Source organism: Chaetodon trifascialis, chromosome 14 (genome assembly GCF_039877785.1).
Source record: "Chaetodon trifascialis isolate fChaTrf1 chromosome 14, fChaTrf1.hap1, whole genome shotgun sequence".
Taxonomy (NCBI): domain Eukaryota; kingdom Metazoa; phylum Chordata; class Actinopteri; order Chaetodontiformes; family Chaetodontidae; genus Chaetodon; species Chaetodon trifascialis.
This window is the reverse complement of record NC_092069.1, coordinates 17,500,609-17,513,929: the sequence shown is the minus strand read 5'-3', so window position 1 is coordinate 17,513,929 and position 13,321 is coordinate 17,500,609. Positions and strand designations below refer to the sequence as shown.

The following is a 13,321-nucleotide window of genomic DNA, read 5'->3' as shown; positions in this document are numbered from 1 at the left end:
GCAGCCTAGTTTCCCAAAGTGTAAGGAAGCATCCTCAAATGAATTGTTTTGTTTGACCAACTGTCCAAAATAGAGAAAAGCAGCAAACTTTTTGGGGGGGATTTCTGGTCTGTAACTGTCTCAGATTCCTGTCAACTGACTGATTGATTAATTGGCTAATCATTTCAGCTCTAGTGTCAGTATGCGGGAAGAACTCAGCCTGATACATGGCACGCGGTCTACCAGGTGAGAAACTGGAGAGCCCCTGCTGTCCAAACTTTTCGACCCTTGAAAACTTTTTGACCCTTGACGAGTTTTGCTACAGATGTGTGAGAGGTGTTGTCATCAGCCTCCTCCTCCTAACCTCTTCAAACTCGTGTTCTGCTCTCTAACAGTGTTGCTGTGGACTGTCACACTCAGACAACATCAGCTGCCAACAAGTTCAAACATATTAGCCTAATAATACTGTATGTGTCCAATCTTAGACCATTACTAAAATGTCCACTGGCTCACTGTCTAAACCCGTAACTGCTATAATTTACAGCATTTTAAGAAAGCTGTATTTGCTGTATTGCATGCATTTAAATGTATTTAAATGTATGCAATGCTTTCTGAATTCACGCAGGGATGACGTGCATAAGTGCTTTGAACAAAAACAAGTTTGGCAATGGTTGTTATTGATGTAAACACACAGATTTATGTCCCGTGTGACTTGCCGTCATGTTTCCATGAAATATTTCCCAACTCTACTCCAGCATGTCCTCTGCCTGCTGCCCTCTGTGTTTGGGGTCAGAGGTTGCTGACACTGTAAACATGCAAAACACTCCTTACAAGACACTGGGGCAAACAGGAGGTCCTGATTAAGGGAGCAGATTGTGTTGTTTTGTGCTGCAGCTAAAGCAAACTGAACTGAGGTGAGATGCATTGTGGGAAATGAGGATGGAGTTTTGATGCTAAATAGTGTGGCTGTTGTGCAGATCACAAAAAACACATGGATACTTCAAACATGGGAGAGACAATAAAATGTTAATTATCACTACATTAAAAAATCTCCAACAAATTAGTTATTTAGGGATTGCACACACAGTATCTAATAAGACAGGGACATAAGTGAAAAAATGCACCGAATCGACCATGCTCTGTGAGTAATGAGCAAAAGTCATACGTCCATAAAAGCCACGTGCGAGCGTGAAATCTTATTAAAGCAGCTGTGATGAAAATATATGTTTCACACAGAAACACGACTAATAAAGATTTGTCACAGCCAATAACTTCAAACTTTAAGAATTTAGGCCGTTAAGGGTCAGTAAACTTTACTGATTCATGGGCGGGTTTGTGTGTATGTTTGTGTTTGATCTTGTGGACTGAAACCGCAGGAAGTCCCAGTTGTGATAGGGAATAAGACTCCAGTATGAGAAGTGTCTGTCCAATAACATGAGCTGTGATTAGACCGGATGATCAGAGAAGAGAGACAAAGACATTGAGGCCTTTTAACAACGAGCTCAGTGTCCACAATGGAAATGACAGTAACAGAAATCAAAGCAAATTTAAAACACTGATCGGGTGGTTGATGTAAATGATGTAAACTTTAAGCCAACATGGATAAGAGGAAAAGTGAACATCTATTATTCCATGACGACTTAACAAGCTCCACTTGCTGACGAAGATTGTGATGATTATTCGACTCGTTAGCTTCATTTGGAATAATTCAACTGTACAGAAACTCGTTGACCTCCCATTAACAGCGTTTTCTGTCAGGACCAACACTAGCTACCTATTTAAAGCAATGCTCAACAGCTGTTCTGGTGCTCTCAGGTGTCAGCAGACGTCAGCAAAAACTTATATGACCAAATGAGTGCACGCGGATATGTGCAGTTGTGTCCAATGATGAACTGCGTGGGAAGGAATGTGTGTGTGTGTCACGGTTTCACACTGATAAGAGAACATGAAAACATCACAACATGATGACACTTGTCAGAGTCAACACTGGGTAACTAAGAGGCTGTGTGAATCAGTATGAGTCAGGCAGCGCGAGGGCGAGGCAGACAGACAAAGGTTGAGCGAGAGTTGGTGTGATAAGAACAGAAAACGACAGATAATTTTGTCTCTGGGAGTTTGCAGGATATCTCAAAAACCTAAAAAAAAAAAAAAAAAAATCAATGAAGTCTGGTGGAAAACTAGCATAAACGCTAAAAACTGTTTTTCTCTCAAATGAACAAACTCTAACAAATTGTGAGGATTGCACAGCCTTAGCAAAGATACACAACGAGTGTCTGATGTTAGACTACTGTCACACTAAATGTAAACCTTCATTTACAATCAGAAGAAAACAGCCACGCACTGTGTCTGCAGAGCATCGCTGGCAGAGACCGTCTGCAGACGCGCAGAAAATGTTGAGAAATGCAACTATACACCAGGTGCCACAGGCAGCACAAACGCATTAACAGGCTTATTGGAGTCGGGAGGTGAGATTTATGGTGAAATGCTACCTCACATCTGTTCTTTACTCATCCCATATGGACTGGGTTCGGCAACGTAAAGGGCCTAAATCAAACAAAAGTCTGTGGCAGGAAGGCACAGTAAACCCTATGTGGTCAATGATAATATGATTTGAATGTAATGATGTGGTTTATTTGTATTTGATTTTTCTCTCACAATCTAAGATATTACATAAGTGTGAAATTGAACTGAAAGGTCAGTATTTTGCCATTTCCTCCGGTAAATCTCATTACTATTCATTCTTTTCTTTCTCCAACTCTCTATGTCTACCACTGTCACCTTCCTTTCATGTAAACCTCTACCTTTAAATATCACCCCAACCTCCAATTCTGATGCTGCAATCCCTTCATTTCCCCCTGCCTTCCTGCTGCATTCATGCGGCCTTCCCACTGTACCTCACCTCTCCGGTGATGATGGATTGGGCATTTTAGCAGGCCGGTCCTCCCGATGGCTGATGACGACAGCCTACAAACACTGTCTGTTCATAGATACATCAATAGCTCTTAACGTACAGGCCTTCAACCTTCTGCCTGGCTGCTTGACATCCTGCTCATTCACCACTTTCCCATTCTAGCACACACACGCAAACACACACACACACACACAGCTTGGTTGGCAGAGCTTAGCAGTGCTTCATCAGCCTGAGCCTTGGCATTAGCTTGCTGCTGCAGCTGAATGGAGACCTTAGTGGCTCTTTGAGAGTGAGAGAGAGAGAGAGAGAGAGAGAGGGAGAGCGCAGCAGAAATGCTTAGTCAAAGCAAATGTGCACAGCGAAATGCATGCAATAATGCGAGGTAAGCAAAGAAATGTAGAGAAAGCTAAAAAACAAACGAGGAGAGAGAATGAGAGCGAGGCGATGGGAGTGACCGCACAGAATGCAGAGCAGGTAGCTGCCAGAGTGGATTACTGCAGCAGGAATGCAGCACTGGCTACAGGAAGGGAGGGAGGGGAGAGAGGAGGAGAGGTAACAGGAGGTAAAATGATGAAGCTGTACATCAGAGGAGAGATAGGGGCATGAGTGTCAACAACGAAGTTAATCTAAATGTATGTTAAAACACAGGAAACAACAACACATAAGCTGAGCTACTTGTTACATTTCACATCAAGCATGCAAAGGTGTCCTTAGACACTTAAATATCTCAATACATAACAGGACGCTTGAATTTAAAAATCATCATGATTCTGATATGAATAAATATCTATAGAGTAACCTTTTCTGTGCAGAGAGTAAGGCATTGTTTGCCTTCGTCACCAACAGCTTCTTTGCAATAAGGAGAATTAGGCAACTTGTATCAAGAGCAAAATTCAAAACAGGTGAATAGACAACAAGTACAGTATTTAAAAATTTAAAAATGCTCTTGAACAATTGCACTTTACTGAGAAAGGTGTGACATTTTGGTAAATATGCTTATTCACATTATGCTTATTTCTTGCCAGGAGTTGCGTGAGAAGATTGATACCACTCTCTCGCCTGTAGGGCTGTAGCAGTACACTGGTTTCACAACATACCATGGTATGAAAATCAGCAGTTATCATATCATGTCCACTTGCTTATCTACATGTTGGTATTTTCAAAATTCTTTTACAAGTTTATATCATGTTTCACCTGTCAGGCTACAATATTTTTCAAAATTATGATAAAGCATTTGTTCAACCAGGAAAAACACCTGTTCTCACCTGTTTTACCTTTTCCTCTAATGCTCACTGTAACCGATAATAACAGAATTAATAATAACTTCCTTATACCACAATACTGTGAAACCATGATATTTTCTGAGACAGCTATCCATACCATTATAATTTCATACCATTGCAACCTTAGATGCCTGTACGCTAAATATGAAGCTACAGCCTGGAGACAGTTAGCTTAGCAGTTAGCCTGGCTCAGCCCAAACTTAAATAAAAAAATAAATCTCCCAAGCAGCAGCAATTATGCTCACTTATTAAAACTTTACATCTTCAGGTCTTGAGACAACCTTCAGATTGACAGCTTTCATGGACTTTGTTAGCTCTGGACTATTACATGCATTCAGCTCAAGAAGGATGTGAACCAGCATCCGGAAGAGAAAACGCATGTAAATGCAGCTCTGTGAAGACGCACAGACCACGCCTTAGCCACATATTGACCTTAAATGGTTGTGTAAGTAGACAGCACAGTAGACATAGTAAGACAGTGACACATGTACTGTCTCTGCTGACTAACTTGACCTGCTAACACAAACACAGACACAAACACAAACGGCAGCTGCTTGTCCCTGAGAGCAGTGTGAATGAGGGCGAGTACACAGGCCTGTATGGTACAGACTATATACAGTATATATGTATGTATGTGTGCCACTCCTGTGTGACTTCAGGCCACAGGGAAGGAAGCGCGGCGCCGGCGTTTGTGCCCAACAGGAAACAGACTCACAAAGAGCACATGAGGAGCGGAAGAGAACGAGGAGGAGGAGGAGGAGGAGTGGGAGGGGAGAGGAAGGGAGGAAAAGGTGGGCAAAGCAAGAGGAGGATGAGGAGGAGGAGGATGAGGAGGAGGAGATATGATGGTGATATGATGCAAGCGAACACACACTCACACACAATAATAGGAATACATTTTGGGAAATTGATTACGCCGCTCTCAAGTTTAGATTAGCATTACGCTAATTTTTTCCCCCTGCTGCTGGAACCACGGGGAAACAGCTGGCCTGGCTATTACTGAAGTGAAACTAAAATAAATTAATAAATAAATACTTGCAAAAAACATTTTGAGGTCAAAGGGGGAATTGATACCATAACTATTTCTTGGCGAACAACAGCCGAGCACAGTGACTTCCCGGAGTCTTGTCATATCAAAGTTGCCAGACAAGCAGCGGTATAACTGGAAATGCTCTGTACAGAAGCACCGCTGAGATTTAGTCGTTTGTACAGATTAAACAAACAAGATACAACGTGTGAGCTTTAGAGGAGCTGGTAGGCGTATTTTTGAACTTTAGTAAATGCCAGGCTAACCGTTTCCCCCTGCTTCCAGCTTTTATGTTAAACTAAGCTAATCACCTCTCGGCTCCACCTCCACACTTGTAACACACACACACACACACACACACACACACAAACACACAAACACACACACACACACACACACACACACACACACACACACACAAACACACAAACACACAAACACACACACACACACACACACACACACACACTCATGAAAATGGTACCAGTCTTCATTTCTTACTCTTGGAGAGAATATTTAATAACCAACCAAACCTACCATACCAATTATATACCAATCGTGTTGAGTAAAGCTCATACGTTGCATTGGATTTACTGGACAATTTGATTAAGCATTTTAAAGGTCTTTTATTCAAATTAAATTTGATGACTTTCACAGTCTTTCAGTGACCCAGAGACACTCTGACTAGATGCAGAAACAGGAAAAAGCAAAAAAGTAAATGAACATTATTCAACACAACTTACATTTCAGATTCATCTTTTTGTGTGTGGCACCTTAAGCTCCTCTTCCCAAAGTCTCCATCCTGTGGTGAAAAACACACAAGCAGGGCATGAGGTTAGCAAATGTGGAATCACTGGTCATCATAATATCAAGACACACACACATGCCATCTTTCACCATTGTTATGTTTGGCAGTTGGCAAGGCCCAGAGCCTGTGGCCAGGCTGACAATGCGCTCACTGTAGGAGAGATGGTTCACAGTCAAGCTAACGGGCTAAGAATGAGCTAACTGCTCAGATATGGGACACATTCGGAGGCTTTGCAATAGACTCATGCATGAGCAGACAAGCAGTGTTTGGCCACGACAACAGAAGGCCCTATTCAGTTCTCTGGAGAGGCACTGGTACACACACAAACACACACGCACCATTATCGTAATCATCATCATCTTAGAAGCTCTCATCTGCTTCAACACACACACACACACACACACACACACACACACACACACACACACACACACACACACACACAGAAAACAACCCAGACTTGGAGCATTCCACTACAGTAGCATTCCATATGTTTGGTTAAGCACAGAGAATCCAGATTTAAGACTGGAGTCTGGACTGAATTTAAAGGATGAGGGAAGTGGAGGGAGGGGGGGGAAATGAAGAGGAGGAAGAGGAGGAGGGGGCTGAAGGAGAAAGGGAACATTCCTGTGAACTGTAAGCAGCAACAGGACACTCTGGTACAGAAAACATACAGCAGACATTAAGGAATGAAGTACCAAGCTCATCTTTTATGCCAAGAGGTGCTCAGACTCGTGGAAAGTCCCAGCATCTACGGTTTCATGACAAAACTCAGTCTACCACTGATGAAGACCGTGACAGATGCTTAAAAGCGAGCCAGCAAGTCCGCCTTGAGTTGAAACTGTTTTGACACCTGTACATTAGACATTGACAAGGAAGAGGAAATGGGAGAGACAATAAAAAACTGGCATGAAAGCATGTAGAGCTGCAGCTTATTTTCATGATCATTGATTAATCAATGAATTGTTTCATCAGTAACTTTGTCAGAAAGAGTGGAAAATGCACCAAATTTCCATGCGTTACCAACAAGCTTGCAGTGTCCTGACAACATGTTAATGATGTGTTGTCAGCACATTTCTTCAGACGTCACGTGTTTTCGGCCTCTTTGACCTTCAAATTGATTGTTTACAGTCCAAAGCCTAAAGATCTTCAGTTCGCCACCACAAAAGATGAAGAAGATCTACAAATCTTCACATTTGAGCAACTGCAAGCACTGGTTTTTAGAAATAAAGATTCCAGTCATCTGTAAACTGCTGAGAAAGAGGGTTCCCTTAGAGGTTGACTTCAGCTGAAGCAGGGGCGAGTGATGTGTTCAAATACACTTCGATCATGTAAGCAGCCACTGATGGACAGAGAGAATCAGTCTTTTGGTTGCTCCTGCCACTCTGAACTCCCCTCTCTGTTTCATCCCACACATCTTTTCTTACCACGACAGAGACAACACTGCTGCTCTGCACTCAGCTCTGTCATGTTAAATTCATGAGGGCAGCGGCAGCGCACAGGTTTTTGCTGAATCATCCGACATTCTCACACTACACAACAACGCCTCTACACTTCACCAAAGCAAATGTGCAGTCCTGCTGCGTGCAAAGCCAGCTTTTATTTGTGCGCTGCGTGATCGATAAACACGCATTTCAATTAAAATATGTGATTTTACAAATGAGATTCAACACATTCTTAGCAATCCAGAAGACGCCAAATACCCTGGTGACCAGAGACCACATGTTTGTCTGTGTTTGTATGTGTTCTTGGTGTGTGTGTGTGTGTGTGTATGTGTGTGTGTAGGGGGGGTTGGAGCTATTCATTCAGACAGTTAGCCAACCCGTAACCAAACGAAACAGAAAACAGCTGTCTCCTTCTCATCCCTCGCTCTCACTCACGCACACAGCATGTCAGGTTGGAGAGGATTCATTACGTTACTCAGCAGAATAAACTGAAACAGTGTGAGGTGGCACTTCCTCCAGGGCCTGTCTCTGAAAATACAGCCGTCAGCTCAGTTCACACTTTTTTTTTTTTTTTTTTTTTTTCCCAAAGCAAGTGTCACTTCCAGCACACTGGATCCCCTTTACATACACTTATGTGTCAGGAACAGAACTTGTACAATAGTTGAAATCATTATCCATAATGAGCATATTTTCCACTATCTACATGCTTAACTGTACACCAAACTTGCCAAACAAACAGAATCTTGTCCAGAGTCTTTAATTTGGACAACGCATATTTATGAAGATCATGACAATGATTCAACTGTACATATGTACTGACGATGTATACAGATAAACAACTATAGCAACATATTGTGCAGCCCTGATATTTAGATCCAGATTTGTTTATGCTGAATTTGAACTTTGTAAAAAAAACGCCTTGTGTATTTTGATACATATACAGATACAGACATGTACGCATCCTTTTTACTCGCTGCAACATTTAATAATTTTAAGATTAAAAAAATGGTATTCTGTGAAGAGCTTCTCAGTGCGTTTTTGGTTCCTGACCAGGAAACCAAAAAGGGTTTTCTTTCACACTCTTCTGGTTGTAATTGTTTTGTTTTGACCATTTTAACCAAAATATCCTTTGCGTTCTGTCCTTTTTCACAACAAACACAACGGCATGCTCTGAATGAGGAAGCTGGCCGTTCCTGTACGATCTGTCAGAGCGCGCCTGCACTGATGTCACTAAGATAAGTTCCTGCATGTTTATCGATTGTTTTGTCCAGTCCGTCAAGCCCAGTCAGTGTGTTAATATGTCCCTGACACGATGTCCCTGAATTACACACTCTGCTAAAGAAAACAGAAAGTCATTTTATTGTGTGCTTATGGTTTATCACACTTATAATGGAAGGCTGTTGATAAGTTATCAATGTACTGTAGGCTTTTTATCACTTAGGCTCACACTTTCAACACAATACAGTACATGTGAGGCTACATACACCCACATACAAACACAGAGAGTCCACTTTGGCAAAGACACTTGAACCTACCATTGATCTGACTGGTAACCAATGCTTTCAAGGAAGAGACACTCTGTATGTGTGCAGTAGTCGGTCTAAATGGCAATGGTCCATGGCAAAATGGGCGCATTCAAATGCAGTGTGGAAAAAAAAGAGTGTGAAGAGAAAAAGGGGCAGAGGAACCATGTCGGGTAAAACAAGAGAGGAAACGAGGGAGAATGAAAGAAGGGGAAGGAGAGAGATCATGTTCAATTTCCTCCACTGGAGAACGTTTCAGGGCCTGAAACTCCATCCTGGGTTCCACTGGCCAGGCGGGCCTCGTTTGCATGGGAGCCCATTTCCTGTGTGTGATTAGCAGAAGGGAGAGAGAGTGTGTGTGTGTGTGTGTGTGTGTGTGTGTGTGTGTGTGTGTGCGCGCGCGCACTGGGGGTTGCAGTTCAGAGAGGTCTGGCGTTGTTTTGTCTGCTCAGGGAGGAAAGGAATGCCCAAATCAAACACAGTGAACAGGATGCCTAGAGAGAGAGAGAGGGACACGGGAAAGAGAGGCAGAACGAGTGAGCAGATACACAGCGAGGAGTAAGACGGGGAGAGACAGGAAGCAGAGATCCAGAAAGTAGCCGACAGAAGGAGCAAACAAAAGAAAGGAGGAGGGAACACCAAAGACGAACCGAGGGAGAGATCGATTATTCTCTCGCTGCCAGTGAAGATTATGAACAGCATTCCTCCTGCTGCTATTTACATTCCATCCGAGCAGCAAGGTGGAGTAAGAATTTTGTCTACAAGCTGATGAGTTGTCAGATTGGAAACTATCCACCTATTTAACTTCACCGTGAACCTGCAGAACCTGTCCTAATAGCTAATGACTTACAGCTCTCCCTGCTCCACAAACAACAGCTGAGGCTTTCACGCACTCACTACTGCTGACTACACAGATCAGCGTCGGCCATTTTTCATTTATACAACAGTAATATGACAACTAGCAATGTCACAGGACACCTTTGTCGGCTTGCACGGCTCAGCGGTACAGGAAGCTCCTCCTGACGTGAACTGGGCAAAATGAGGATTATTTTGAGTACGCAAGACTTAGACGTCCCTGCCAAAGACATCCAACAAATGTGAATTAAAAGCATTTCACATTTTCTCTCAACTTATGAAGCATCTGCCTTTGAGACAACCTTTAGGGCTTCAACTAATGAATATTTTAATTACTGACTAATTTGACTCTGTTTTGTCTGAAAGTGCTGAAAAATTCCCATCACAGCATCCCAAAGCCCAAGGCAACATCTTCAGATCAGTCCAAAACCCAGAGATATTCAGTTTACTATCACATAAGATAAAGAAGAACAGCAAATCCTCACATGTGATAAGCTGGAACGATGAATCCTTGGCGCTTCTATTTTAAATTTACTGTGTTACATGGGTCGATTTTGAAGTAACTCACACACAGTTTGTGTTTTTTCTGTCAGTACACACACACACACATTGAGGACACAGATGTCATGTGCATGTTTTTGGTGAATTTGGGAGTTTTATGGAGCTGGAGGAGGAGGTTACATTCACAAATAAAGCCAGACGGCGCGAGGAAAAAGAGGGAGCCGGCTGAAGGTTGGATCATAATTTGTGGGTTTTATGGAGCTGGGGAAGGAGGTTACATTCAGCATGTGAAAAGTCACTCTTTGTTACTTTCAGTTTCTTCTTATATCTACATTTGAGTGCCTTTAGGCCAAAAAATAAATGAAAGAATTTTGTATTTCTTACATAAAACTAAGTTACCTGGTTAAAAATCTTATGAGGGGGGTGTGGTTACATTAGTGGGACTCAGACTTATGGCCCTGGTGTTTCTAAAATCCTGGTTACAGCCCTGTACAGACAGTACATACCTATAAAATCAGAAGACAAGCGAACTCTCTCATTTCCCTGCAGTTTCAAAGTTCAGTTTGTGTTGTGCGTGCAAGATGGACCCTGCCCATGCAGCAGCCAGCCATTCCTTGACTGGCAGAGCAGAATTGATAGGCCGCTATTGTTTCCTTTTAAGGTCAATTGTGTCTCAAATGCTTGGCATGGCTGGGAGTGCAGATGCAGCTGGCTGGCAGGAGAGATAAAGCACTAATTTAACTGCATTCTTCTGTGCGGTCCACACCTAGAGAGAGACAGAGGTGGAGGGAGGCAGAGAAAGGGATGGAATGAGGGAGAGGGCTGCGAGTGTTTAAGACGAGTGGCAGTGGCAAGAGGCAACTGGAATGGGAAAGATTTGAGGAGGTTTAGACACAGAGAAAAATGCATGACCAGGGGGTGAAAACAAGGAGGTAAAAACTCCAGCAAGTTTGTCCAAGTGGGTGGGCGAGAGTCATTCTTTGCATGGGCATCGAGCTCTGCTGTACCTTTGTTTGGCCTGGCAGTCAAAACACACCACCACATGTGGTGCCAAGGCCACAAGAGGAAGGTATACACATGTACATACTACCCACATAGAGACCTAAACTTCTCACAGGGTAACAAACCATTGCTGCGTAAACCATCCCATGGTGTCAAGTTCATTCCTCAGCAGCATACTGTGCCCACCACCCACTGTATGTTACTCTGAATAACGTATCTGCTAAATGTCTAAAATGTTTAAATGTTCTGCTGAAGGGAGAAGCAGGGAGGAGGGCGGGGGCCCTGGAAGGCCAGACCGGCTTAGGTTCACAAATAAACCCTGACGATGGGAGAAAGAGAGGGAGCCGGCTAAAGGTTGGATCATAAAATATGCCTGGTATTCCACAATGTTCCACAGTGCACAAATGAGCCACTCAGGGACTCTGGAGTGTTACGGGATTCCTGTGGGGCTCCTGTGTCCAAATGTGTCCACATACACACCCACACAAACACACTACCTAACTGTGGGTGAGCCAGACGTGCAGTGCAGTTTAAAATGTGTTATCCAAGAGTGAGCGCTCACTGACCAATCAAACAATCACAACAGAAAAGAAAGCAGGTAAATAATTACATTTTGGTTGAAGGGTGTCTTTTGTTACGCAGTTGTCCAAATGTTAGCGGACTCGTAGTGACGCACAGAGAGGGGAAAAGAAAGGACGAACGGGGCAGATGAAGGGACCACCAGGGGGGAGCCGATGACTCGCTCACAGTCTGAGACGCTATGTGTGTTTCGCTGCTTCGCTCCGAGCAAATGGGAGAGTGCAGCATGTGTGTCATCACTGCCAGTGATTCAGTGTGTTAAGGTTAACACACAGATGTTCCCGTGACTCAGAGTATTTCAGACTGAGCCAACGTACTGAAACGATTGGCCAATTAATCAGTAGGTTAAAGGTAGAAAAAATGTATGTTTTCAGGTTCTCAAATTTGAGTTTTCTGTTTTTCTTGCTTTTGTATTGTAATAAAATGAATACTCTGGGGATTTTGCCAGACGAAACAAGAAATTTCAGCATGTCAAGGACGAACATTTTTACTGTTTTCTGAACCAAATGATTGATTAATTGAGAAAATAATTGGCCGATTAAAGGATAATGAGCTAGTTAATTAGCTGTCAGTTCCAGACATCACCTTTAGGGCATTTTTCCACTCTAAGCTGAACTGAAAGACAACCAATCATCATGTTAGATGCAGCTTTACTCAGCCTTGGACATGAAAGGGTTTGTCTCTTGAAGTAAAAGCTGCACTTTAGTCAGTCTATTTTATGGCCTTGCCATGGCTCGCATTGTGCTGCTTCACTTCCCCTGGTTGGGACAGCTAGCATGAGAAGGAGCTCCAAAAGCAATGCTGGCATTTAGGGGAAAACCAGCCAACCCAGCCCTCAGCTGCCCTTTACAAAAGGCAGCAGTGCAGAGATCTCCTCCAAAATAAAACCAAAGCAGGGAAGAGGGGGGGAAAGGGTACAGAGAGGAGGGGAAAGAGAGGCTGAAAATAGCCCAGCAGTTGGGGTCTGCATGCATCAGCACCACAATGATGAAAGCTCCTAAAACCAGACTTGCTAATACATGGATGGATGGATGGATGAACAGAGGGAGGGATGTCTGCGGGGAAGATGAAAAACGCCTCACCATTCGGGTATTAAACGAGGTGAATGAAGTGAAAACAAAAGTCATACAGGAAATAAGGGAAAAACTTGGATAAAGGTCATATACATGAAAGAAGTTGTGACAACTTGTTGAAAGTTCATCACATTTACCAAGTCAAGTAACAGAGAAATACAGTTAAAGGTCTGCTATGCAGGAACTGTAGATTACACAGCATTCGAACTTGGCCTGTCCTCCCTGGATCAACACCACCAGGAGCCCCCTAACCAGAACACACACACAGCCCAGTGCACCACAGCATCACACACAGCAAGGCCATGAGTGATGAGGTCTACAAATATTTTATCAAA

General features: G+C 43.1%; 1 protein-coding gene across 1 annotated transcript in view; it reads right to left on the bottom strand.

The window, feature by feature from the left end:
- The window catches only part of luzp1 (leucine zipper protein 1), a 50,220-nt gene that overhangs the window by 25,855 nt on the left and 11,044 nt on the right, over window positions 1–13,321 (bottom strand). Inside the window, exon 2 of the mRNA XM_070979792.1 lies at window positions 5,944–6,002. The gene's annotated coding sequence lies outside the window, so the exon portion shown is untranslated. The remainder of the gene's footprint in view (window positions 1–5,943; window positions 6,003–13,321) is intronic.